Below are 27789 nucleotides of genomic sequence, written 5' to 3' on the forward strand. Positions count from 1 at the left end.
AAATTTAGCCATGCGCTAGTGAAAGTGACGGTCTTTTTAGAGAGAGAATGTAATGTCTTACCACTGTGTAAAGGCAAGACTGACTATCATAATCCTGATCCATCTGGACTCCTAACAATCAACTTATTTATAAGCAACAAAACCTTATAGTGACCCTTAAAAACATTGCTCAAATAAATTCCTTAGTATTTTAATAACTTTTTACAATAAACAATTTAAGGAGCGATAAACAGGTAGATAATGACATTAACACATCTTTACCAAATTGAATTTGAGGAAAGTTCTCATGAAAGTCTGATTCCTTGGTGTAAGAAAGGAAAGCCCTACATGGCCAAGCTATTTGTGGGACTGCCTATCCCCAATGATTTCTGCCCATTTCATTAGATCTGGCAGGTGGACATACTCTGGGTCCACTTAGTGAAAAAGTATCATGTGGCAGTGGCTTGGAAGTGTGCTTCCTCTGTTGAGGCACCAGCTTTATGGAACATCTTCAATCCAGAGATGGGCCCAGTGGTGAAATCCAATTTTTTTACTGTGGGTGGTTCTGTGGGCGTGGCTTGGTGGGCTTGGTGTGGCTTGGTGGGTGTGGCTTGGTGGGCATGGCAGGGGAAGGATACTGCAAAATCCCCATTCCCTCTGCACTCCTGGGGGAAGGATATTGCAAAATCTCCATTCCCATCCCACTCTGGAGCCAGCCAGAGGTGGTATTTGCCAGTTCTCTGAACTACTCAAAATTTCCACTACCAGTTCTCCAGAACCTGTCAGAACCTGCTGGATTTCACCCCTGGATGGGACCAACTCTTTTGGCCTTCAAGAAAGCAGTGAAGACCTGACTTTTCCATCAGATGCTGGGGCCAGGATATTGATGGAGCTGGGGTGGTGCAGTTCATGTTTTATCAGGATCTCATTGCTGATTTTCATTTAAATAGATCTTCACTTAGCTAATCTTGTGTAATTGTGATTTTACTCTTGTTTTCCACCCAGAGTCACTTGTATAGAAAATCAGCAAATAAAATAATAGCAAATAGCTAATGTGCCCATACTTTCACACAATGGCTAAAGTTGGAGAGAAATTTGAACTGTAGTTTGATAATTTATGGTTTTGGTTCCATGTAAGTCTCATCATACTAATAGGATGGAAATTCACGAAATCCTATGTATCTGTTTTGCAATGATAGATAGATAGATAGATAGATAGATAGATAGATAGATAGATAGATAGATAGATAGATAGATAGATAGATAGATAGATAGATAGACAGACAGACAGAGAGACAGACAGACAGACAGACAGACAGACAATAGATCTCATTGTGGTTTTTGAGATGAGAATCTCATACCAATGTTTGGATTGAATCAGGTTTCTTTTATTATTATGTCTCAAATTGCACCTAACCTGTTTCTCAAGCAATATTGCAATTCTCCATACGTAGATCTGCTGTTTAAGAACTCACCAGGATTTCAGGAAGATAAATATATCAGGAATCCTACCACAGCAAGATTTCTAGCTTGCCAGTCTCCAAGACTTTCTCTTCCCTTCCCTGAAGTCAAATTCATGATTTTAAAACAAGGATGAGCTATTTTTATACACTTGTTCCTTTTCCTTCCATCTAAGATCTGCCTGAAAATGTAACGTGTACTGGATACCTGCGAAGGAAAAAGCCACATGGACAGAAGGGATTATTTCATGTTATGGGAACACAATGGTCTTCTCTTTCTTCCTTTTTGGAATTATTTCCTTTGCTTGTCTACTTTGCTATCAAAAATTGCTCTATCAAAATTCAGCAACAACCCTTAACTGCTGAAGTGCTGTGGCAAACAATTACAGGATTATAGGGGCCACATGAAATAATCAGATAATGTTGCTAATAATCCACAGACCATAAACTTGTGTATTGTACTTTAATATAGCTTCATCATCATAATTTTACCTGAAGCTTAAGAAAACAACCCAGTGCCTTAGTGCAGGGGTCTCCAACCTTGGCAACTTTAAGACTTGTGGACTTCAACTCCCAATTCTGGGAGTTGAAGTCCACAAGTCTTAAAGATGCCAAGATTGGAGACCCCTGCCTCAGTGAACATTAAAGACCCGACCTCTCATTTCACCCCAAGACAGAGAATAGAGTTTAACTATTATGGCTGCAGGAAATGTCAGGTAAATGGGACACCCTGTCCCCTTCCATTGCTTTTACCTCTCAGTGAGAAATGGAAAGTGTCTACTTAAAGTGGAAAATCTACTGCTTCATCTTCTCAGGTAGATTGTCTCCCAGCTTTGTGAAAGATTTCAACTCCATTTTTCCTGATCTTGCTTTAAAAATCCTTCCTCCACACATCCAGCAAATCAGGATGTTGCATCCATTCACTGAGTTCACTGAGCAAAAAAGGAATCCAGATGGGAGAAAATATCAAGTTTTATCAAGTCAGAGAGATTGGATTAGAAGACAATCGTCTTAGAAATGAGATTCTAGGAAAATGCAGGTAGTCCTCAATTTACAACAGTTCACTTAGTGACTGTTCAAAGTTACAATGGCACTGAAAAAAGTAACCAATGACCATTTTTCACACTTACAACCATTGCAGCATCCCCATGGTCACATGATCAAAATATGGATACCTGGCAACCAGTTCATAGGGCCACGTGATCATCTTTTGCCACCTTCTAATAAGCAAGTCAATGGGAAAATCATTGAACAACCATGTTACTAATTAAACAACTACAGTGATTCACTTAACAACTGGGGCAAGAAAGGTTGTAAAGGGGGCTAAAATTCACTTGCCAAATGTTTCACTCAGCAACAAAAGTTTTGAGCTCAGTTGTCGTCGAGGGTGACCTGCAGTTATAGTGCTTGAAGTGCTGGCTTTCAAAGAAAGGATATCATTAGAAGCCCTCAAAATATTTTCTGAGTTAGTTAAAGAACAAATTTTCTACACTATTCAGGCATTCAGTAACTCTGCCATCTGACAGGCTCTTACCCCTCCAGAAGATACCCTTCCTGTTCCCATGACATGCTCAACTGGAGTCTGCCATGGAAACACTAAGAAGGAGTTAACTGACCCAGTTAAGGTCAGAGACCAGACTGAACTGTTATCATAGCTGGGGCCCTATTCCTCCTAATAGTGCGAGCATTTCAGCCTAGCATGTCACATGGGAGGGAGGCACAAGAATCGAATCTCATTTCTACTATAAATAGGGACTGCATTTACACTTGGCATTTACACTTGGCTACCCCCGACGGCAAATAGGAAAGAATTCACCTTGACTCCATTTGGAATGGGAACAAGTACTTTTACTTTTACAGTCTGGTTAGCAGCCAAGCAAAGCTGGAACTGAGACAAAATATGGCAAACATATCATATCCCCCCAATTGTCCCTCCTCCTCCAGGAGGTCAGGCTGGTCTGGTCCAATGCCAACTCCTTCACGGCCCCTCGTGGTAATCTTCTTCCACAAGTCTCTGGATGTCAGTCAACTCAGGAATGCAGTGTCGGTTAGAAAGCGCTGATAACACTCAATCATTAATCACCCCTCCTCCCAGTTATGTCAGCCGACACTAATAATAAGCTCCTTTCCCTTACCCCGGACGGTGGTATGATTCACCTCATGATCCTAAAAGTTTATAATACAGAAATAAACATTTTACATTCTATCTACTGATATAATCATTTAAAAGTAAATGAAGAGTGGAGTGGAGGCTGACATTCGGCCCTCCTGCAACAAGGACGTCAGTCCTAGAAAGAAAAAAGAGAAGTTAGGGTTTGTCAGGATATTTTTTATAGAATTGTGCTATTTTTTCCGAGGCATGAACATCTTCTTTATTCACCCATTCAGCTTGGGATAATGGGAAGTGTTTCCAAGAAATAAGATATTGAATTTTATTTCTATGTTTTCTTGAATCCAAAATTTCTTTTATTTCAAAGTGTTGTTCTCCTTCTATGAGAATTGGTATAGGAGGGGGTGTATGGTCAGGACGGAAAGTAGATGTGTGTTCAGGTTTCAGCAAGCTGACATGGAAAACGGGGTGAATTCTCCTAAGTGTTTTTGGTAAATCTAGTTGTACCGTCACGGGGTTGATGATTTTTATTATTGGGAAAGGTCCCACATATTTGGGTCCAAGTTTCTTAGATTTCTGAGTGGTTTGAAGATATTTGGTGGAAAGATAAACTTTATCGCCCACTTGATATTTGATCTCAGGGGACCTTTTTTTATCTGCTTGTTTTTTGTGCGCACGGTGAGCGTCGTCGATCGCCTTGCGAGTCAGTTTCCATGTGCTTTGTATTTGATCTATCCATTCTGATAAAGAGGAAACAGTAGTTTTTTCCTGTGGGAGTTCCGAGATAGGAACAAAATCTTGGCCTGAAGCTATTTTAAAGGGAGTAAATCCCGTGCTACTATGAATTGAGTTGTTGTAGGCAACTTCAGCAAAAGGTAAGAGATCAGCCCAATTATCTTGCTGGTAGTTAACATAACATCGGAGATATTGTTCTAGTACAGAGTTCGAACGTTCACAGCTTCCATTAGTTTGAGGATGATGGGAGGAGCTTAATCCTTGGGCGGAACCAATGAGTCGTAAAAATTCTTTCCAAAATTTAGAAGTGAATTGAACTCCTCGATCTGAAATGATGCGATCAGGCACTCCGTGAAGTCTATAAATGTGTTGTACAAACAACTTTGCTAGAGTCTTTGAGGAGGGTATTTTTGAACATGGAATAAAATGGACTTGTTTGGAGAAAAGGTCAGTCACTACCCATATAACAGTATTGCCGGAACTTTCAGGTAATTCCACTATGAAATCCATGGATATTTCTTTCCATGGGGTTCCTGGTCTGGCTACCGTTTGAAGTAGTCCAGGAGGTTTTCCCGGAGGTCTTTTGGATGATGCACAGACCGGGCAACTTGCCACATATGCTTGAATGTCTTTTTTAAGACTTGGCCACCAAAATTGTCTTTTAAGAAGATGCAAAGTTTTCACAAATCCAAAATGCCCTGCCATCTTGGCATCATGGCATCGTTGTAGGATGGTTTCTCTGAGTGATAGAGGAACATATAGTTTTGTTCCAATCCAAGCTAGTCCATCACGGAGTGTGCATTCATGGGAATGCGTTAAGTACCAGTCATCGGTATTTAAAGCTTCTTTAAACGATTTGGTTAGTTCATCTGGGAGTGAGGGGTCAGCTTTGGAGTGGCTTCTAGTTATTGCTGGGGCCGCCAACTGTTGCACGGGAAGTATTGGTTGAACCACCTCGGAGCGAGTGCAATTGTATTGGGGTAAACGTGAAAGAGCATCTGCTAAGAAGTTTTTCCCTCCAGGAATATACTGTAAAGTAAAATTAAAGCGGTTAAAATATTGAGTCCAACGGGCTTGTTTAGGCGAAAGTTTTCTAGGAGTCTTTAGCGCTTCCAGATTTTTGTGATCAGTCCAAACTTCAAAAGGATGATTTGAACCTTCTAAGAATTGTCTCCATGTCCGTAGAGCCCAATGAACTGCAAACGCTTCTTTTTCCCAAATAGCCCATCGTCTTTCGGTTTCAGTCAATTTTCGAGAAGTAAAAGCACAGGGTTGTAAATTACCATCAGCATTGTTTTGGAGCAAGACGGCTCCGACTGCTACATCACTTGCATCAGCTTGTATTACAAAAGGAACATCCATGTCAGGGTGCTTTAAAATAGGTTCGGCGGCAAAGAGTCGTTTCAATTTTTCAAATGCTGCTTGACATTCCATTGTCCATTCGAGGGGTAATGATGGTTTGGGTTTCGTGTCTCCTTTAGTTTTTAAGAGGTTAGTGATTGGTAAAGCAATTTGAGCAAAGGAGGGGATGAATTGACGATAGAAATTTGCAAATCCCAAAAAACTTTGGAGCTGTTTGGGTGCGTGGGGGGGCCCATTCCAAAACAGCTTTCACTTTTCCTGGATCCATTTCTAACCCATCAGCCGAGGTGCGCTATCCTAGGTAGTCTATTTTGGTTTGTTGGAAATCACATTTGGGTAGCTTGCAATACAGTTCAGCAGATAATAACTTTTGAGAACTGCTCTTACTAGTTTAATGTGTTCTTCCATAGTTTCTGTATAGATGAGTATGTCGTCAAGGTAGACAAGAACTCCTTTGAACAAATGCTGATGGAGTATTTCATTTATCAGTTGCATAAAAACTGCAGGCGCCCCCTGCAGACCAAAAGGCAGTACTCGAAACTGGAAACACCCTAGTGGACAGTTGAAAGCGGTTTTCCATTCATCCCCCTCCTTTATACGGACTCTGTAGTAAGCTTCTCGCAGGTCCAATTTGGTGAAGAACTTCCCCTTCGCTAAGTGTGCTAACATATCTTTCATGAGCGGCATGGGGTATATGTTTTCGGCGCACACTGCGTTCAAATTTCTATAGTCAACTATAAGACGAAATGAGCCGTCTTTCTTTTCCCGGAACATCACAGGTGCGGCCACGCGAGGCCTAGCTGGTTGGATAAAGCCCCGCTCTAGGTTTTTGTCTATGAACTTTCGCAGTTCTCCCAATTCTTTTTGGGTCATGGGGTAAGCTTTTGGTTTTGGAAGTTTTACCCCCGGTAGGATGTCGATGGCACAATCAATAGGCCTATGGGGAGGTAGAACGTCTGATGCTTTCTCACTAAAGACTTCCCGCAGGTCCCAGTACTCCTTAGGTATCCTTTCCTCCCCATCTATCCGTTCAACCATTGCCCCCCATTTATCTTGGAGCATGGCCATAGTCTGACTCTTCTTGGAACCCCCCTTTCCTTCTTTTAACGCTCTTGAGCGGAACCGTAAGACTCCCGTTCTCCAGTTAATATGGGGGTTCCATTTCCGCAACCATGACAGTCCTAGTACCAAAGGTTGGTCCATTCCAGGGGCTACTATGAAGTTTAACATCTCGCGATGGTCTCCAATTTCCATTTCTATGGGTTCTGTTACAAAATGGGCGGGTCCTCCCCCTGCCACACTGCCATCCAACTGGGCAAATGCTATGGGCCTGCTTAGGGTTCTCAACCTTAGTTCCATTTTTTCTACTAGTTCGGGACTGATCATGCACCTAGTACATCCCGAATCTAATAACGCTAACATTTCCCCCTTGTTGCCCGAGGAGGGAACATGCAGGTTGACTGGAATGTCCAAGGGGCCCCGTGCCCAACTCACCAGAAAGTCTTCGTCGGACTCCGATGTGGTTTTGCTGTCATCAGTGTCGGTCGACGTCATGTCCTCTTGGATGGGCGTGCCCTTCTTGGCAATGCCGCCTCCACTTTTGCCGGTTTTCGCGCCTTAGCAGTTGGTTTCACTGCTTCCTTCCCACCACCAGGGGTCGTGCTTGGAACCAACTTCACTCGACAGTCGGCTGCCCGATGGCCTCTTTTCCGCATCTGTAGCACGCAGTCGATCGTTGCCTCCTCCTCTGGTCTAGGCGTGTCCCTTGAGGGCCACCCAGGAGAATGGGCCGGTAAGGTCTTCCAGTGCGCTGCCTTCTGCTACGGTCCTTCGCTAGTTCAATTTCCATCTCTGCTGCCAGGGTATACCAGCCATACAATGTGGTTGGAGACGCTCGTGCCGGCACAGTTCATAGAGATCTCCATTCAGGCCCTCTTTGTAAAAGTCGACCAGGATCACCTCCGACCACCCTCTCATCAAGGGACTAGATCACTGAATTCCTGGGTATAATCAGCCACCGGTCTCCTCCCTTGCCTGATGGTTTCATTCGACCTTTGGCTTTCTGCTCTGCCAGGGGTCCTCAAACCTCCTCCTTAGTGCCGTAATAAAATGCTCGTAATTTTGCAGTAAGGGGAGTGGTTTTATACAGCGACACAAACCATGCAGCTGCTCTTCCGGTCAAATTGTGGGTCACAGCTCTAACTTGTGCTGCCTGTGACCAATAATCTCCCCCCCAGTCTAACATGTGGTCATTCACTATCGCCAGGAACAATTCCAGCTCCTTCGCATCTCCATCAAAATTTTCTAATATGGGGAATTTTTGGCTTTTTCCTTCCCTCTTGTGCCTTGCATGGTCAGCAGGTGGCGCCTGGCCCCCATCCAATTCAGCTTCCTCTGGGGAGAGAGTTTCCGTCTCTTCAGGAATCTCACCACCCTGGAAATCACCTCTAACGGGCCTCTTTGTAATTTCTTCTTCCTCTTCCCCTCCCCCCTTGGAGGACTGAACAGGGGATTCATACCTTTGGCGAGCAGCTTGCCTTACTTTCACTTCACGAAATAGGCGTAGTGCTTCTTCCAATTGGAGGCTGTCTCTGACTTTCTGCTCCTCAGCCCACTCGGAAAAAGTGCGCAGTTTCTCCTTTCTCCTTGTAGTTACTCCAGAGGGAGGTTCCTTGAAATCGGGTTGCCTCCTCTCTTCTTCCAACTGCATTATCTCCAGCTCAGGGTTAAAACTGACAGAAGAAATATCTCCGGACGCCTCCCCCAGTTCAGCCGGTAGCAGACCTTCTATCACCTTTGGGTTTTCTTCCCCCCCGGTATTGCGATTGCAATCCTGGTTGGTAGACATGATGAGAGTTCCAGCTTAATGTCAGGCTACCCCCGACGGCAAATAGGAAAGAATTCACCTTGACTCCATTTGGAATGGGAACAAGTACTTTTACTTTTACAGTCTGGTTAGCAGCCAAGCAAAGCTGGAACTGAGACAAAATATGGCAAACATATCATATCCCCCCAATTGTCCCTCCTCCTCCAGGAGGTCAGGCTGGTCTGGTCCAATGCCAACTCCTTCACGGCCCCTCGTGGTAATCTTCTTCCACAAGTCTCTGGATGTCAGTCAACTCAGGAATGCAGTGTCGGTTAGGAAAGCGCGCGCTGATAACACTCAATCATTAATCACCCCTCCTCCCAGTTATGTCAGCCGACACTAATAATAAGCTCCTTTCCCTTACCCCGGACGGTGGTATGATTCACCTCATGATCCTAAAAGTTTATAATACAGAAATAAACATTTTACATTCTATCTACTGATATAATCATTTAAAAGTAAATGAAGAGTGGAGTGGAGGCTGACAGATTTCCTCTTTAACCACTTTTCTAGTTCTAGCCAGAAACTTACTTATCAAGTGTTGTATCTTGGAATCTTCTCCTCTAAAACGTCTTGTCTATTCTAGCCCAGAGGTAGCAGAATAACTGGGGATGTAAATTTACCAGGAGTGAAATCCAGCAGGTTCTGACAGGTTCTAGAGAACCGGTAGCAGAAATTTTGAGTAGTTTGGAGAACCGGCAAATACCACCTCTGGCTGGCCCCAGAGTAGGGTGGGAATGGAGATTTTGCAACATCCTTACCCTGCCATGCCCACCAAGCCACGCCCACAGAACCGGTTAGAAAAAACTTTGGATTTCACCACTGAAATTTACCCCTCAATGTTCAGTTATCCTTGGATTTAAATGAACTCCATTCAGTCAGTTAACTTGTGGGAACTATTGACCTTAGACTCCAACCAATTCTTACCTCTTCTGAACCTGAAACTGAAAGGTGCCTTTAAACTGGCCTTTTTAGGTATTTCTTCTCTACAACTATTCATCCATTTCCAAGCTGCCAGCTGAGGAGAAGGTAAAAATCAGAAGGAATTAATGAAAGGTGAGTTCCTGCCTCCTGATTTTGTCTGCTGTGGTGCAGATTCTAGTTGGGGTTTTTTTTTAATTCTCTCCTCGGGGGGGAGGGAATAAAAAGGAAATGGCTTGGAAAATGACCATCTTCCTGCCTCTTTTGCAATTGTTAGGAGGACTGACAAAATGGCTGATGCAACATCCATCCAACCATCTCCAACGGTATGCTGCTAGTCATAGGAACAGAATCACTAAGAAATAAGAAGATTGGACTGAAATATGCTGCTTGGCAGGTTTGGAAGCAGAATTCAAATAGTAATAATGATAATTTATTATTAAACTTATATGCCACCTAAGTATCAGTACCTTTGGACAGCTCACAGTTGTAAAAGAAACCATACTGAATACCTTAACATCAATATTGCAGCCCAAACAATCAAAATTTGACTCCTATCTAAGACTATGTAGGGAAGCTGTGAAATTTTACCTGGAAACTTCTTGTTTCAAAGCTTAGAATTCTAGACTTTCTCATGAATCCAGGTTTGAGTCAGTTTGAATTGAAATTGGTCTACTTAAGTCTGAATAAATAAGTTCACTGTTCAATTTTTAATGCCAAAAAAACCATTAGTTGTATCAAATAATTGTATTTATATGATAAAGCATTCCAATACGATTACGGATATAAATGATATGCAGAGATGCATGAGTTTATTTTATCTTTCTTTATCCTTTACTTTTCAAATCACTTTTAAAGTTTACTGGCATAGTTTTCAGTAGATCTGATTGGCAATTTAGGACCAATGGGGAGAGATTCTTTCATACAATGGTATGTGTGCCACCCAAGAATGAACATAATGGATGGAATCCCAAACTTTCAAAATAAATAATGTTTGTTAGATGTAGGCTCCCCTTTCTCCACAAACCCAAGGTGGCTTTGAGGGCTGTGAAAATATCTACAGATCCCTCACATCCTAGACATAAATTGTTTCAACTTCTACCCTCAAAACAATGCTATAGGGCTCTGCACACCAGAACGAGAAGATGCAAGGACAGTTTTTTCCCAATTGCCATCACTCTGCTAAACAACTAATTCCCACAACACTGTCAAATTAACTACTAAGACTGTATTACTATTCTTCTTTTCATCTTTACTAGTACCTATCTCTTCTCACTTATGGCTATATCCATGTTGCTTGTATCTTTACAACTTATATTGACTACGTCAACCTATGACTATGACTAAGTGTAGTATCTTATGATTATTGACGAATATATTTTATTTTCTTCTTTATGTACACTGAGAGCATATGCACCAAAGACAAATTGTGTGTCCAATCACACTTGGCCAATAAAGAATTCTATTCTATTCTATTCTATTCTATTCTATTCTTGTTCTGTTTCCCTTCCCCCAATACTCCCAGCAAAGAGTCCGTCAGAGGCCTTCCTTTTTTTTCCTTTTATTTCCTTTTATTTACATAGATACATGTCCTGGCCACGTCTACCCACGGGCCTGCCAAGTTTCTGGAGATAACGAGGAAATTATAGATAAGGCCAGAATTACTCACGAATATATTCTTCCCTCCATTGAAATAGTTAGCTCGCGCCAATTCATTAGCTCGCGCCAACTCATTACTTTGTCCAAGACAAAAAACCAGGAAGTCCCGCCTCCTATTTATAGTCTCTGCAGATGTCACTGCATGACAATTATGACTTGGCTTTGTCCCAACTCTTCCGCTGCTGCGCACGGCGATTACGTCTACGTGACCTTGCATCGCTCCAAAACTGTTCTTGGGGCGTTGCCAAATCAGAAGGAGGCTCCATGGAATCAGGCTGTGCCGGCCCCTCCCCCTCCCTTTGAGTGGGTGCCAGGGAGGGAAAGGGCTCAAGAGAAGCAGGGCTGGCCAGGTCTTCTCCCTCACTTTCTGAATCATCCGAGTCCAGGAGTCCGGGTCCAGGAACCTGGGTCACAACAATTCTATTCTATTCTATTCTATTCTATTCTATTCTTTACATGGTGATGACCCTTCATTTTATCCCCCAACACCAATCAGGTGAGATATATTAGAGACTTCAGATACCTTCAAGTATTGGCATAATTATTCTATATAGTCAACATACATTTGGAACTATCAGTGGAAATGTCCTAACTCAATAGCAGTAAATCAGTTAAATCATCACAAAAACAATCTGTCTTTCCCTGCCACCCTCAAAAATACAGAAGTTCTTTCACCCCTCCTCCACTGAAAAGGGAAATAAAATTGTTGAATATGTCCTTCATGCTAGATATATTTGTCTTGTCTAGGCAAAAAGAGAAAAAAAACAAAAATCCAGAATCTTAAAAAATGAGAACTGAGAAGGCTTCAGACCTTCTCTTCCCTTGAAAGACCTGCAAGAAAGGGTGAAGCCAGGAGTGGGCTTCAAAAATTTTAGCAAGGGATTTGGGCATGGCCTAGTCGGCCTCCTGCACCATGGTGGAGGGGGAATTTTTGCCCTCCCCTGGCTTTCCTCCAGCCTCTCAGAGGGCAAAATGGCCTCCCCGGGCTCCAGAGGCTGTCTCAAGACCAGAAACAGGCCCATTTTTCGCCCTCCCTGAGCCTCCGCGCACTCCCTGCACTTACCTGCATCCAAAACGGGCCGTGTGGGGACTCCTGAGAGGGGAGGGGAGGGGAAGGGTGGGAAGGACCAGCCAAGAGTAGGATTTGGGGGTTCTCCAAATTGCACAGAATCTTAGCTAGAGGTTCTCCCGAACCCCTGCAAACCTCAGCAGCCCGCACCTGGTTGAAGCCCAGGAGGCAAAGGGAAGCAAGAATTTCCTACAAACTGGAACGAATCCACCTAGAAACTCAGCAAAGCTGTAACATTGCAAAGAAAACACCAGTTTTGTTCCAGTTTCAAATGAAATTACAGTAGGTCCAGTAAAAAAAAAAACTCAGCTCGCAAAACCAGCCAACACTGTTTGGTCACACAGGCTCTGCAGTCACATCGTACTTCTAGTTTTCCATATGGACGTGTCCTAATAAGAGTCACAAATTATACCTAAATCAGAATGGAGGACCATTAAGTTCAGAGTTTACCATTACCTAAGTGGATCATTGCCCAGTGTTGAGTATTTCCAAATCCCATTATTTTCCATGGGAGAGAATTTAGCATAAAATCAATGAACCTTAAAAGTGCTTTTTATTAACAGGCCTGTATTTCAATATTTTTATCGCTTCGGCTATGCCTCCGCTGGTAAATAAGGACCAAACAGATCTCAAAGCTGTACTGAAGCTGGGCCTTTTCTCTTGGACCAGACTTAGGCTTTATGTTGTAACGGGCTCACATATTATTCTCCTGACAACCAGCACACAATGAGCAACGGGTTACAGAGTCACTCTGGAGAGACCCATGGAAAAGGATTAAATTCTTTAATCTCTGAGCTGCTTTCTTTCATTCAAACCAAATCATGAAACCCAAATCGAATCTGTCCATGAACTTGGGGGAAGGCCTGTAGCTGAAACTACAATGCAACACAACCTGTTTTTCTTTTCTTTACTTTTCACTCTTCCTGTTTTGTCAGAATGCTTTAGAGATTTAACGAGAGAAAGAAAAGAATATTCTCTCCAAGAAAGAATGAAAATTACGGACTCAGCTATTTTCCCTTAGGTGGAAAAAAAACAGGAGTGAAAAGGAGATAAAGGAGAAGGGGAGGCAAAGAGAAACACAAAGTCACAAAATGTTAGTAATTATTAGAATTAGTATTTGTGTATATAATTGTTGGCTTCTGGGACTTGGCTGTACACCGTTGATCTGGGTGTCCAGCAGGCAGGAACAGACTGTAATTTTCACATTCCTGCTTGAAAAAATCAAAACCCCAATGCAAGGCAATGAGAAGATTGAAATGCTTTCTGGATCTCCATCTTTTGATTTCTTTTAAGAGATGGGGGAACCTGTTTTAATATATTTCACAACATCATCAAAATCCTGCAAGACATCATTAAAAAGACATAGCCACGCCACGTTAAGTTCACTGAGCCTAAGAGGGCTGATTTTCACATACATATTTGTGGGACTGTTATCCAAAATACCGATTCAAAGATAAGTCCCAGTTATGTAACTATTGCTTTATTCTCTAAGCATAGGATGGGGAAAATGAAATTAAAAATTCATTAAAAGTCTGATTTTTTATTATGCTTTTTTTCTGTAGTGATTTAATGACAATTGTAGTGATTGGTCCATTTTCTAGAACAATCTCTTTCCCCCAGTAGAAAATTCTTTCATGTAAACTATTTACCAATAAAGCGGGGAGGGGGGAGGGAACCACTAATAACCTAGAAACGTATATTCTCCATTCAATCCCCATTATTTTTTTTAAAAAAATAATAGATTTTGCAACCACACACATTCCCTATCCCTTTCCCCCCTCTTTTTTTGACTCTGGTACTTCTAAAGATGGTTAGTTGCACTGAGCTAATATGAGACAGAATACTTCATTCTTAATTTGCATGTCAGTTGGCAGCTACAGTTGCTCCCTTCAGATTAGCAACATCCCAGTGCACACTAAAAGGCAAAAAGGACACAAAGTGAATTGCAGTTCTGCCCTTCTCTTCCAGCCTTTGCATTCCCAGCCCAGGTCTATTGATAAACAATTGGGACAAACCAACATGCAGGGCGTAAGATCAATCTTGCTGTTTATTTTGCCAAGTGGAAAGAACAAAGCCGAGAAGAAAAAGCCTAAACATAAGCATAGGAAAAAGAGAACAAGGTTAAAGGGGTTTTTTTTTTCCTTTAATGTGCCTGATGGGCAGTTATAGACAATAAATCTATGTAGAAAAAAAGCAGCTGAGCTAAAATCAAGGATGATGATTTCTATTCTCTACCGTATCCTAAGGGCATAAAAGCACTTCTCTTGGTCACCACTGGAGGCCCATATGAAGCATGGTATAAAGATATTGTGTTCTCACCAGGGGGGGTGAGAGGGGAACAAAAAAAATTCCCATTATTTGGAAAGGGGCTTCAAACTTTTGATACTGCTGGTTAGTTTTCCCTTTTCTTCTGGAGTGATAATGCAATTCAATTCCTCTTTTTAACAAGCCACGGAATGGAGGCTGTTGCCTGAGGCAGCCGCTCAGCGTTAACTCCATGTTCTACTCAGATAAATATTGCCAATTGGGAGTTTGTTGCTTTTTTCAAAAGGGAATATTAAACATGAACGTCACATTTGTAATCAGGTTATTCCAATGACAAGGGATAAACCCAAGCATGTAAAGCATTGCCTGTTTGCAGTTAGAATAGAATAGAATAGAATAGAATAGAATAGAATAGAATAGAATAGAATAGAATAGAATAGAATAGAATAGAATAGAATAGAATAGAATAGAATAGAATTCTTTATTAGCCAGGTGTGATTGGACACACAAGGAATTTGTCTTGGTGCATAAGCTCTCAGTGTACATAAAAGAAAAGATACCTTCATCAAGAATCATAAGGTGCAACCAGGAGTGAAATGCTCCCGGTTCGGACCCGATCGCATGATCCGATAATGATAGGGGCAGGTAGTTCGGAGAACCAGTAGCAAAAATCCCTCCCCCTCCCACTGCCCACGCCTCGCTGTTCCTCTTCTCTGTCCCTGAAGCGCTCAGTGGTGATATAGCTGCAAACGACCTTAAATGACTGGCGCGGCACTTCACTAAAGCTGATGAGTGCTGTAAGCGGCTAGTAGACCGGTGCCTCTATTTTTAAAGAAGGTAGACCGGTGCCTGCCAAAAAAAGGCACTTGGTAGACTGGGGCCTCTCAGTAAAAGGCAACTGGTAGACCGGGGCCTCTATTTTTAAAGAAAGTAGACTGGTGCCTCCCAAGTTTTGTATACTTTATTATTTTTATTATTTATTATTATTGACCATGCTCATTCAGTCACCTGACCACCAAGCCACACTCACCAATTAAGCCACGCCCACAGAACCAGTAGGGAAAATTTTTAGATTTCACCCCTGGGTACAACACTTAATGATAGTCATAGGGTACAAATAAGCAATCAGGAAACAATCGGTATTAATATAAATCATAGGATATAAGCAACAAAGTTACAGTCATACAGTCATAAGTGGAAGAGATGGGTGATGGGAACTATGACAAGATTAAAAGTAGTGAAGATTTAGTAAATGGTTGACAGTGTTGAGGGAATTATTTGTTTAACAGAATGATGGCGTTCGGGAAGAACAAGTTAGATAAAGTTTAGAAACCCAGTTAAACAGGAGAGGGGGAAAATATAAATGGGTTTTGCCAACAGTAACTAAAACTAAAGAGGTCTGAAGGAGGAAGTCATCCATGACAAATAACAACCCAAAAATGTCAGCACAAGTTGAGACAAAAAGGGAAATAGAGGATACATGGTAAGTTTGCCTTCCAAGAATTCATTTAATTGGCCTATAATCCTATGCACAGGGGATAGGCAAGCTGCATGTCATGTGAGCTACATTGGGCCCCTGAAGAATTTGCTTGGGGAGCCTAGAAAGAGGAGGAAAAGTGCTTTAATGCTCCTTCACAGCAAGTGTAACACTGTCAAAGTCTTTGTTTCTCCTCTCCAAACTGGCAGGGATTTTGATCAGGATTAACTTCTCCTAAACAGCCTCATCCCCAGATTCACTATGTGTTTCTTCATAGAGTGGACTGAGAAATGACAAAAGGGATAATGAAGCAAAGGGGATAATGAAGCAGGATATGGAGTTTGTGGAGAAATTGAATGAATTCCTTGCATCTGTCTTTTTTTTTTTTTTGTCACAACATTATATACAAGAACATATATTGAAAGGAAACAATAGGACAGGAATGGTAGGCACTTTTGTGCACTTATGCACGCCCCTTATAGTCGTCTTAGGAATGGGGTGAGGTCAATGGTAGACAGTTTTTGGTTAAAGCTTTTGGGAGTTGGAGAAGAGACCATAGAGTCAGGTAGTGTATTCCAAGCATTAACAACTCTGTTACAAAAGTCATATTTTCTGCAATCAAGATTGAAGCGGTTAACATTAAGTTTGAATCTATTGTTTGCTCTTGTACTATTGCTATTGAAGCTGAAGTAGTCTTTAACAGGAAGGACATTGCAATAGATGATTCTGTGTGTTAAACACAGGTCTTGTCGGAGTCAGCGGAGTTCTAAGTTTTCTAATCCCAGGATTTCAAGTCTGGTGGGATAAGGTATTTTGTTGTTTACAGAGGAGCGGAGAACTCTTCTTGTAAAATATTTCTGGACTCGTTCAATTGTATTAATGTCAGAGATGTGGTATGGATTCCAGACAGGTGAGCTGTATTCAAGAATAGGTCTAGCAAATGTTTTGAATGCTCTGGTTAGTAGTGTAGACTTTTTGGAAAAGAAGCTACACAGAATTAGGTTTACAACTCTTAGAGCCTTTTTTGCTATATGGTTGCAGTGGGCTTTGGCACTTAGATCATTTGATATGAAAACTCCAAGGTCCTTAACAGGGTAGGGGTCATCCATTAAGCTTGTACTTAGTGTTTGGGTTCTTTTTCCCAATATGTAAGACTGAGCATTTGGTGGTTGAGATTTGGAGTTGCCAAGTTTTAGACCAATCAGATACAAAATCAAGGTCTTTTTGAAGGGTAGTAGTATTGTTGGTGGTGTTAAATAGTTTGGCATCATCAGCAAAGAGAACACAATAACTTGAGATATGGTCACAGAGATCATTTATGTATAGTATGAAGAGTGTTGGTCCAAGAACGCTGCCTTGAGGAACGCCACCTTTGACAGGGACAGGATTGGTAGAGCATTGCCAATTTTATTTTTTTATTTTTTTATTTTGTCACAACAATATATACAAGTATCATACAAAAAAGATTATATAGTATATAAACATATATATGAGTAAATATTAGGAGGTATAAGCATATATATATATATATAAGAAGAAGAAAAAGGAAAACAATAGGACAGGAATGGTAGGCACGTTTGTGCTCTTATGGACGCCCCTTATGGTCCTCTTAGGAATGGGGTGAGGTCAATATTAGAAAGTTTTTGGTTAAAGCTTTTGGGATTATGGGAAGAGACCACAGAGTCAGGTAAAGTGTTCCAAGCACTGATGATTCTGTTACAGAAGTCATATTTTCTGCAATCTAGATTAAAGCGGTTAACATTAAGTTTAAATCTATTGGTTGCTCTTGTATTATTGCAATGAAAGCTGAAGTAGTCTTTAACAGGAAGGACATTACAATAGATGATTCTATGAGTTAAACTTAGGTCTTGTCGACGGCGACGGAGTTCCAAGTTTTCTAAGCCTAGGATTTCAAGTCTGGTGGGATAAGATATTTTGTTGTTTTCAGAGGAATGAAAAACTCTTCTTGTAAAATATTTCTGGACATGTTCAATTGTATTGATGTCAGAAATGTGGTGAGGGTTCCAGACAGGCAAGCTGTATTCTAGAATTGGTCTAGCAAATGTTTTATATGCTCTGGTTAGTAGTGTAGTGTTTTTGGAAAAGAAGCTACGCAAAATTAGGTTTACAACTCTTAGAACCTTTTTTGCTATGTAGTTGCAGTGGGCTTTGGCACTTAGGTCATTTGATATGAAAACTCCAAGGTCTTTAACAGGGTGGGGGTCATCTGTAAGGTAATGGCCATCCAGTATGTACTTAGTGTTTGGGTTCTTTTTTCCAATATGTAAGGCTGATTTTGACCACTTGTTGTCTGGTTGACAGGAAAGCAGTTATCCAATTGTGAAGAGGTCCAGAAATGCCGTAGGATTTTAGTTTTAGGAGTAGTTTATCATGTACTACTGAGTCAAAAGCTTTGCAGAAGTCTATGTAGATTGCATCTATTGCTTTGCCTTGATCAAGATTAGTAGTCCATATGTTTTTGCAGTGGAGAAGTTGTAAGTTACATGATAATTTTTTTCTGAAACCAAATTGTTTATGAGAGAGTAGGTTGTTTGTTTCTAGGTGGAGGGTAATGGATTGGTTGATGATAGATTCCATTACTTTGCAGGTGATGCAGCATAGAGAGATTGGTCTGTAATTTTCAACTAGGCTGGTATCTCCTTTTTTGAAGATAGGGATGACTATGACTAGAGACCAAAGTTTGGGAAGGGAACCAGTCGTGAAAGCTTTATCAAAGATTATGCTTAGGGGTTATGCTATATTAGTGGAAAGTTTTTTTAAGAAATATGCACATAGTCCATCAGGCCCAATAGATAAAGATGGTTTCAGTTTGTGAAGAGCTTTTTCAACATAATCTTCTGTAAAGTCTATATGAGTTAAGTCGTTGTAATCATTGTTAGTACGACTGGGGAATGTCAGATATGTGCCATCACTGTTAACAAAGACAGCCGAAGAATGTATTAAAGAGGTTTGCTTTAACTGTTTTATTGTTACATTCATTGCCATTAGATTCTTTTAGTGGTGGGATGGATCTTGATTCTTTAAGTTTATTGTTAACAAAATTATAAAAAGCACGATTGGAAATTGTGCGCAGAAGATCTTCTTCTTGCTTTGTGTGGTAAATGGTGCATTCAGTTTTTATTTGGTTGCAAATATTTCTGTAGCGGTTTTTGAAGTTTGCTACATGGCCCTTTTTGTTTCTTCTCCAGAGGGATTTTTTTTTGGATTGAAGTTCTTTATTGATATGGGTAATTGGTTTTGTTTTTTTTATTTTGGTGGTGATTTGTGGTACGTATTGTTTGATGACTCTATTGATTTCAAGTAGGAAAACTCTGTAGTGATCTTCAGCAGTGATACAGGTTGAGAATAGATTTTGCCAGTCAAGATATGAGAGGTCATTGTTTATAAGGTCATAGTTGGCTTTTTTGAAATTGTAGTTAAGAGTACTATTATTATTTATTTATTTATTTATTTATTTATTTATTTATTTATTTATTCATATTTCTATACTGCCCTATCTCCCTAAGGACTCAGGGCGGTGTACAGCCATATAAAAACACACAAATATACAAAATAAAACATTCATCTAAAAAACTTATTATAAAGGCCAAATATTTAAAATAAGATATAAATAATAAAACCCAATTTAAACCAAAGCTAAAATTTAGTCATTTAAAAATTTAAAACCCTAGTCCAGTCCTGCGCAAATGAGTAGATGTGTCTTAAGCTCGCGGCAGAAGGTCCGAAGGTCAGGAAGTTGACGAAGTCCTGGGGGAAGCTCGTTCCAGAGGGTGGGAGCCCCCACAGAAAAGGCCCTTCCCCTGGGCGTCGCCAGTCGGCACTGCCTGGCACTGCCAGTCGGCACTGCCTGGCCGACGGCACCCTGAGGAGTCCCTCTCTGTGAGAGCACACGGGTCGGTGGGAGGCATTCGGTGGCAGCAGATGGTCCCGTAAGTAATCCGGTATTATGACAATTTATGTGAGGGTGTATATTGAGACAAAAGTCTATCATGCAGTAGTCACTGTTGGAAAAGGGTTCTTTTATTTGTAGTCCATAAATTGAGTTTGTATTATTGCAAAAGATGAGATCAAGGCAGTTGTTGAGTCTTGTATTGTTAGTTACTAGTTGTTCAAGACTTAGGTCTGTAACGGAGTCGTATAGTGTAGTATGGATTGGTTCAGTTGTACATTCATTTGTTATCCTGTTAATAAAAGGTAGATTTAGGTCACCCAGGAAGATGAGAGGATATGGGCAAGAGGTAGCCCATGTAACAGTGTGGTTAACTTATTTGCGTGATCGATGTCGTAGTCAGGTGCTCTGTAGCATAGTAAGAATCGAAGTGTGGTGTTAATGGACAGATCACATACAATAGTTTCAGGAAGAGAAAGTTTATGTGCAACTTGAATATTTTTAAGGTTCAGTGATTTTTTGTAAAAGATAGCCACTCCACCACCTCTGTGGTTTTCACGATCTGATCGAAAAACTTGATATTCTTTGTTTGAAATAATGGAGTTAAGGAGGAATGAGTTTAGCCATGTTTCACAAACAAATATAATATCAAATGTACCATTGTTTAACAATAGGATAAATTCAGATAATTTGTTTACAATACTTCTTGCATTTATTAATTTACATTTGAGACCTGCAGTGTTTGGTGTAGAAGAGGTAAGAAGCGTGCATACCTAGTTTTGATTGATAGTTGATTGAGGGTTATGAACAACAGGTGGTTGAAGGAAGGTTGGTTGAGCATTGAGTGGTTGTTCATTGGATGATTGGAGGATTTGTATGGGTGGTAGGGTGTTAGTTGGTTGTTCGACAGTTGATTGAATAGGTGGTTGGATGTTCCGATTGGCAGATGGATGGATGCCTTGATTGATGGATTGTTGGATGTTTTGATTGAAGTGAGGTTGAGTGATGGCTATTTGATTGTAGGATTTTCTTTTTATGCAGTCAGCACGGTAGTCAATGTAAAGGTTGGTTTCACCTTCTTCTTGCCGTCGTTTGAGCTCAGAACGAAATTCATGGGATCTAATACGATGTAGGAATGATAGGTTTGGTCTAGCTCTGAGTTTGTTGAAGCTGAGATTGTTTCTGGCAATTGTGTTCATAGTACAGATGAAATTTCTTTTGCTGGTTTCATTTTTCCATATGACACTACAGAATTTAGGCACCACTGAACCATCACTGTATTTGAATTCGGGTCCATCTCTGGAGACTTCGGTTATTTCACTAGGGTTGAAGGTTAATAGTTTGTAATTTGAAATGATGTTACGTATTTTATCAATATCTTTCATTTGTAATACCTAGACCAAATAATATAGCATTTTGACGCTTTTGTTCTCTCTCAATTGTATCTTTTACTAGTATTGCTACATTGTTTGGTTGATTGGTAGATGTTTTTGGTTTAGTTTGTGCAGAAGGCAATGTTTGCTGGTTTGGGAAATGTTTTTGATCAGTTGTGATTCCATTTATTTGTGTTGTAAGTTTTTTTTCAAGATTGGTGAAGAATGTATCAAAATGTGCTAGTAATTTTTTTTCTAAATTTGTTTGAATGGTGATGACAGTTTTTTTCTAGGTTTTATTATAGAATTTATGGACAGATACTTGGGTCTGTGTTAACTTTCTTGAGAAAGGAATTGAAGAAAGAAAAGAAAATATTCCAGAACATCTTGAAAGAACACAAGTAAGAAATCTTCAAATCCTACTAGTGTTGATTCAAGAGTTCCTAAAGAACTCAAATTGTGACTTCTAAAAGGGAAAAAATGTACCTCACATCTAAAATCAAGTTTAGCACTCAAAGACTGGATGATAGTCAATGTAACATTAAATTTTAATAAGGAGAAATCTGGAAGATTAAAGGCTATCAGCTTAACATCTTTTCTGAGCAAATTTATTGAAATGGTAATCAAATATAGGCCACACACGAAAAATAAGAAGAATGTAGAGGATCAAGACTTACTGAAGGGCAATCTGCATGAATCCTGGAAAAGAAAATCCTGCCTTATCAAGTTAAGAAGTATTTGAATGGAGATCACTTGATCAACACTGTATATAATACTTTGATTTTCAGAAAGCCTGGGACAAAGTTCCTCATCAAAGGCTCTAGAACAAACTTAGCTATCATGAGATTTCATGTATGTGTTTATTGTTTGAGTTCTATAATTGATCTCTAATACAAAATAGCTGATTTTTAATACAAAATAAATATATATGGTTGCCAAGTAAAACTATTGCCATGGATATATATAGCCAAGAAACAGGGCCCTCAACACACTAGGGCCTCAGGCCCAGGCACATAACCAAGTCTTCATAAGCTTACAAAAGTCCAGAAGGGTATGTAAGGCTGTGTAGACTTAATCATCTTAATCTCTGAAGGGAGAATGTGCCACAGGGCAAGAACTATGGGAGAGAAGGTATATATCTCCTGGTACCTGCCAGCTGACATTTCTTGGCTGCCAGGACCCATAACATTCCCAACCTGCTGAACTGAATTGGACACATAGAGACAACTGAGAGAAGATGGCCCCTTAGGTATTCCAGGCCCAAACTATGAAGAGCTTTAAAGGTGATAACAAGCACCCTGAATTGTACCCAAAGCACTCTGGCAGCCAGTGCAGGTTACGTAGCAGTGTTTTACATGTGTTGAATATCCAACACCACTTACTGCTAGCGCAGTTGAAACTTCTAAATGCTCTTCAAGGGCAACCTCATACAGAGCACATTGCAGTGATCCAGATAAGAGATCACAAGGATGTTAGCAACTGTGAGCAAAGCCTCCCAATCCAGAAAATGGGCACAACTGGTACATAATCTTAAGGTATACAAAGCCTCTTCTGGCCATGGCTGCCACCTGCTCTTCTAACAGGATCCATGAGTCCAAGAGAAGCTCAGATTGCACATTGGATCCATCCAGGATTTATAATGGAAAAACCTTGTCATAAGAAGGTCCAAAACTCCAAACCACTCAGACTTGCTTGGGTTGCATGGAAGGCCTTTGCACTCCACTTAGGCCCTTCCATCCGCCCAGCGGTGGGACAGGAGATCCACAGCATCACTCAGTCAGCTCCCAACTGAAGAGATAAAACTGGATATCATCACTATATTGAAGATACCTCACTTACTTCACCTAGTGGCCTGATATATTAGATAATTAGATATAATAATTAGGATAATTAGAACTGCAGAAAAAACAATTGCTACCAACCTGCCTTCCATTGAAGACCTGTATACTGCAGAAGTCAAAAAGAGGGCTGTGAAAATATTTACAGACCCCTCACATCCAGGACATAAACTGTTTCAACTCCTACCCTCAAAATGATGCTATAGAGCACTGCACACCAGAACAACTAGACACAAGAACAGTTTCTTCCCAAACCGCCATCACTCTGCTAAACAAATAATTCCCTCAACACTGTCAAACTATTTACTAAGTCTGCACTACTATTAATCTTCTTATCGTTCCCATGACCCATCTCCTTCCACTTATGACTGTAACTTTGTTGCTTGTATCCTTACGATTTATATTGATATTGGTTATTTCCTGATTGCTTATTTGTACTCTATGACTATCATTAAGTGTTGTACCTTAGAATTCTTGATGATCTTTTCTTTTATGTACACTGAGAGCATATGCACCAAGACAAATTCCTTGTGTGTCCAATCACACTTGGCCAATAAAAAATTCTATTCTATTCTAGATGTTAAAAAGAAAAGAAGAGAGAAATGAGCCCTGGTGCACCCAACAAAGTAGGAGCCATGGACTAGATGTCTCCCACCCCCCCACACAACATCAACACTGACCACAATCAATCCTGTAGAAAAGAGGAGGAGAACCAGTACAATACAGTCCCATTCATCCCCAACTCTTAAAGCTGTTCATGAGCAATGGTATCAATTGCTGCTGAGAGGTCAAGAAGAGCAAGGTTTCAACACCTATGGCCAATCCTGTAAATTGCAATCCAGGTAGGGGAATTCTGCTACCATTCAATCTGAAACTCCACACTTCTAGACCTCTGCAACCTACTAGAACTTCCTAAAGAACTGCACCCATCATAAACATGCATATCAATTCAGGGATCGGGGGGGGGGGGGAAATAATATATTTTTTTTATTTAAAAAAAATCTCTTTAAAAGAAGAAGAGACAGAACTTTTCCATTTATGAGTTGAGTTACTAACTAGTTAAAAATCAGGAAACTGAGTAGAAATAAATAGGTAATGTTCTCAGTGGATGGAAGTAAGAAGTAGTCTCTCAAGAGACTAGTACTGTTTAACTTATTCATACATTTTCTTGACTTAATGATAAGCAGTGAGTTGGCCAAATTTAAATATGATATTAAATTTCAAGTATGATGAAAACTGAAAGTGATCACAAAAGATCTCTTTAAACTGGCTAAGTAGTCAGAAAGATTTCAGTTTCAAAGCAATCCACATTTGGATTATCATCTTCATAAAGATTGATGTGATCTTTACTATCAGAAAAACATGTTAAACATGGTGCTATGGTACATAAAGGGCTGTAGCAGGTTGTACATGGAATGCCATTCTTTAGCCTGAAAGGCCATATTCTCCTAGGACAATGAGACTGTCAGCAGCACTCTGAATATTCCCCATGTTGCAAACTGGATCCAAAGAAGCTTTCTGCTTTTTAAGGTGTGTGTGTGTGAGAGAGAGAAGGGGGGGAGGGAGGGAGGGAGAGGAGGGAGGGAGGGAGAGAGGGAGGGAGAGGGAGAGAGGGGGGGAGGAAGGGAGGGAGGGAGGGAGAGAGAGAGATCTCAACATCTAACCTTAGGAAATGTATCAAAGTTATCCCACAGATTTGTATTTATACCCTGAAACTTTTATTCCTTATAATGTAAAAAAATACCATCTGCATGCTACTGCTTCTCCACTGAGGCTAAATCTGTGGCATACGCTACGTAATAATGTAAATTTTCCACCAGCTGCTCCCTTAATATAATAACTAGCGATTCCCAGGCCTCAGCATATTCAATGGACCTGATATAGACTAGAAAGGATTATCATAAAGACGCATTTCAAGAACCAGTGATAATTCTCCCATTTAATTTAATAAGAATAAGTATTATTCAAAGCAGGTACTTTTTTTCTGTGTTATTAAATATTTATTTTCTCCTGTCTTTTCCAGACATGCACACAAATTCACCACATACTACACATAACACACACAAACATTACAAGTTCCTTGGTATTCCACAATCATATGGGAACCACAATGAGGAGGCAAGGAAGATTTTGACACCCACCAGACCTGCCCACCATTTTTCCAGGTGCTGTAAAATCTCTGGGAGTTGGGATTGAAACCTCTATACATTGTGAGGAGCTTCCAGGTCTTCATAGCAGTCCTCGTATACTTGTTTGGCCAGTTCACTATATTGGCAAGATAGCTGATGATAGGCAGAGCATACCTCTTGGTGGATCTTGTTCTTCCCATTTACAGATCAACAGAATTGGAAGGGACCTTATAGGTTATCTAGACCAGCCCCCCCACACAAGCAGGAGACCCTATACCATTTCTGACAAATGGCAATCCAATCTCTTATTGAAAGCTTCCAGTGATGAAGCTCTCACAAGTCATGAAGGCAAGCTGTTCCATCGGTTGATTGTTCTCGCTGTCAGAAAATTTCTCCTTATTTCTAGGTTGAATCTCTCCTTAATCTGTTTCTATCCATTGTCTGGCCTTCAAGTGCTTTGAAAAATAGCTTGACACACACACCCCTCAGTGGCAGCCCCTCAAATATTGGAACACTGCTATCATGTCTCCCTTGGTCCTTCTCTTCACTAGACTTGCCATGCCAAGTACTTGCAACCGTTTATCGTATGTTTTAGCCTCCAGTCCCTTAATCATCTTGGTTGCACTTCTCTGCACTTTTTCTCAAGTCTCAACACCTTTTTTATAGTGTGGTGACCAAAACTGGATGCGGTATTCTAGGTGTGGTCTTACTAAGGCTTTATAGAGTGGCATTAGTACCTCACTTGATCTTGATTGTAATGCAATTACCTCTTGTAATGCAATTTAGGATTGCATTGGCTTTTTTGGCTGCCGCCGCACACTGTTAGCTCATATTTAATTGGTTGTCCACTAAGATGCCAAGATTCCTGTCACAATTACTGCTACTAAGCCTGGTTTCACCTAGTCTATATGTGTACTTTTGGTTTTTCTTGCCTAAGTTATTTATTTATTTATTTATTTATTTATTCAAATTTATATACCGCCCTATCTCCCGAAGGACTCAGGGCGGTGTACAGGCATTTAAAAGACATATAAATACAATATAAAACAACTAAAAAACTGATTCTAACAAGCCCGTAAATTTAGAATTAAAATATCAAATAAAACCCAATTTAAAACCAATAATTTAAAATCTAGCTCAGCCCTTTACTTTACTTTTCTCTACATTGAATTTCGTTTTATTAGATAGGGTTAGTATTTAGTATTTAGTTAGTTAGTATTTAGTTAGTTAGTATTTAGTATTCAAGTCTGTCAAGATCCATATGGACCTTGAGCCTATCATCTACAGCTGTAATGGCGAACCTATGGCACCCATGCCAGAGGTGGCACGCAGAGCCCTCTCTGTGGGCACGTGCACCATTGTCAGCTGCTCTTCGGGGTTCTGTCATGCACATATGCGCCGGACAGCTGGTCCGGTGCACAAGCGCACCAACCAGCTGTTCTTTTCTGGGTTCCCTCATGTGTATGCATGCTGGACAGTTGGTCTTTGAAGACCAGCTGGCTGGCACGCATGCGCATGACAGAACCCAGAGGAGAGCAGCTGTTTGGTGCACATGCGTGCTGGGCCAGCTGTACAGTGCCCATGTGTGTGTCGCAACCCGTAAGAGCAGCTGACCGCTGTGCTCGTGCACATCGGCCAGCTGATCTCTTCTGGGTTCTGCTGTTCCAGGGCACCCATGCACATGTTCCAGTTTCAGCACTCAGTGCCGAAACGGTTAACCGTCACTGATCTAGGGTGTTAGCTATTCCTGCCACCTTAGTATCATCTGCAAATTTGGCCTGTCTTATCCTTTTGTGGTATTTGGATGTTGCTAACAGCCAGAATTTATATACCATCTGGAAAAAGGGCAGGCAGGTTCTGGTGGATGTCAAAGCTATTGTCCTGGATGAAACTCACAGCATCCAGGAGTAAAATGCCACCCAAGGTGAACTGTTGAGCAACATGGAAAGAGATCAAGCAGAGGAAGCACTATGGCAAGACAAGACTCCACCTGGGATTACCATCAAAAGGTATCTGACAAGGCAGACATTAGGAAATCCCACCATTAGCTGGAAAGGACTGGACTAAAAGACAGCACTGAGCAGCACTGAGATAGTGATCATAGCAGCACTAAGCATCAGATCCATAGAAGCATAGAAAGGACCCAAGGTGTAGACTATGCAGGGTTTTCAGAGACAGTCCAACACACAGTTGCAGTGGCAGGTTCCCACAGTGAATGGGAACCTGGAACATTTTGAGTTTTCCCTTTATAGAAGAGTCAAAATATTCTCAGTATTTGGACTTTTGATAGATTTATTTTTATTTATTTATTTTTTTGTCACACAGTATATATAAGCATAAGCATGAAATAATTATACAATATATAAGCATATAGATAAATATGAGTATGTAATAACTATATTCATTGGATATAACGAAGGAAAACAATAGGACAGGAACAGTAGGCACGTTTGTGCTCTTATTGCACGCCCCTTAGGAATGGGGTGAGGTCAATAGTAGACAGTTTTTGGTTGAAGCTTTTGGGATTTTGGGAAGAGACCACAGAATCAGCTTGTGTATTCCAAGCATTAACAACTCTGTTACTGAAGTCATATTTTCTGCAATCAAGATTGGAGTGGTTAATATTAAGCTTAAAT

This window comes from Ahaetulla prasina, chromosome 1 (genome assembly GCF_028640845.1).
Source record: "Ahaetulla prasina isolate Xishuangbanna chromosome 1, ASM2864084v1, whole genome shotgun sequence".
NCBI classification, from domain to species: Eukaryota; Metazoa; Chordata; class Lepidosauria; order Squamata; family Colubridae; genus Ahaetulla; species Ahaetulla prasina.